This window comes from Aplysia californica, unplaced genomic scaffold (genome assembly GCF_000002075.1).
Source record: "Aplysia californica isolate F4 #8 unplaced genomic scaffold, AplCal3.0 scaffold01292, whole genome shotgun sequence".
Taxonomy (NCBI): Eukaryota; Metazoa; Mollusca; class Gastropoda; order Aplysiida; family Aplysiidae; genus Aplysia; species Aplysia californica.
The window spans coordinates 80,841-82,594 of record NW_004798562.1 but is presented as its reverse complement, the minus strand read 5'-3'; positions in this window follow the sequence as shown (position 1 = coordinate 82,594).

The following is a 1,754-nucleotide window of genomic DNA, read 5'->3' as shown; positions in this document are numbered from 1 at the left end:
AGAATGATGACATGGTGCGACGGGTTGTGTTGAAGTTTAGACTCACACACGTAGCCTAAGCAATCTGGGCAGTGGATTCTACGCAGTACACAGCTGATTTATATTGTGATGCATAGCTCCTCCACGGAACGTAATTTGTTAACCTTATCCCTACACCCTGGGGTCATTTTGTACCCCGGGGTTGTATTATTCACGTTTTAGAATACTTCTAGTGCGAAGATCTCTTGGAAACGTACAGTATTTCTTTTTAAAAAAGTCATTTTGACAGACTGCTATGCAAAGCGTACGGATCGGATTAACGAGTAAATTTCCTCTTTGGAAAGTGGGGGCACAGAGTTCCCCACCCACGTCTTATGGATACGATAGTAAAACACGACGTACGGATAGGGTTAAACATCATCAGTACCTGTAGCTTGTGTCATCACCCTAGCCTAATGATGCAAGCCCAGGGTGACGTTGCAAAGAACACGATGGTCACGTCTGTCAGCTACTAATATTAGGCAACTATTATTTCAGTTTAGTATCTTAGCGAGGACTTTTTTAATTCTCGAGTTTAACATGTACTTAGATCTAATCTTCTTTATCATTAGCAGGTTACACGAATACACACAGATTGGAAACATGATGAAACTCGGTCAAATATACTAAAGATTAGAATGATAGAACCCCCCCCCCCCTCCCCCTGTGGCCGCAAATTCTGTATTCTCAGTTTTAGTTTTAGTAGGCTAAGAGTTTTACGGCACTTGCAACACAATAAGGTCATATAATGAGTAAGTGCAGAAGATTAGAGTTGTTACGAGAGCGATACAAACACAACAAAAGAGGAGGGAGAAGACTGATAGCTTTCGATAGCAAAGAAAGACCAAACCCCACCAGAGCACCCGCCAACCACCCACTGTATTCTCAAGTCCTACAGAAATTACACAGGTGGGAAGAGGGGTTCGGCTGTAAACAGAGGTCTGAACATTTTTATACATAAGCCCTATATATAATATGGTAATAATATAATATTATGTTTATATGACTACATGTATTAAGTATTCTCAGAAGACGTAGGAAGTAATTGGGGAAAAGAGTAAATAAAAACAAACAAACAAACAAACAAACAGACAAACGCAAAGCAAAACAAGGAAAGATAGTGTGGTCTGCGATCAGTCGCATTGAATATTGACATAGCTTTTGTCATTTGATCAATAACTACATGTAGGCCTACATAACTTCAAGATCCCATAGATCTTACATATTAAATTATATATATATATATGACTTTCACTTGGTTTCAGTTTCATTTACAGTAGGGCCTACGTACCTTTTTACCCCAGCTAAGGAAAATTCAGCACCCTTCTCCAAAATCGGAAACCAGCGTCAGTGGCGTAGAGATTAGATTAGCTCTAGGCACTCTGCCATTTCACATAGAGACCTGAGTTCGATTCTCCTTAATTTTAAGAATATTTTTTAAAATAGAGAGTCTCTTTATTTCGTTTGGGAAATATTCTTTTATATTATAAATCTCTCTCAGCCTGGGTTGGCTGTGACAGGCAGGACTCAAGCCCGTCTCCTAAATGACTAAATGACCTAAATTGTTTCAATGGGGGCGCAAAGCCATCTACATTCTCAATAAAAAAGGAACATTCAGTCGATCTATCCTTCTCCAATTAGATTGAAAATTGAAGTCCACCGGGTGGACAAAATCTGAAAAAGTTCCCAAAATAATCAAGAGAGAGAGAGAGAGAGAGAGAGAGAGAGAGAGAGAG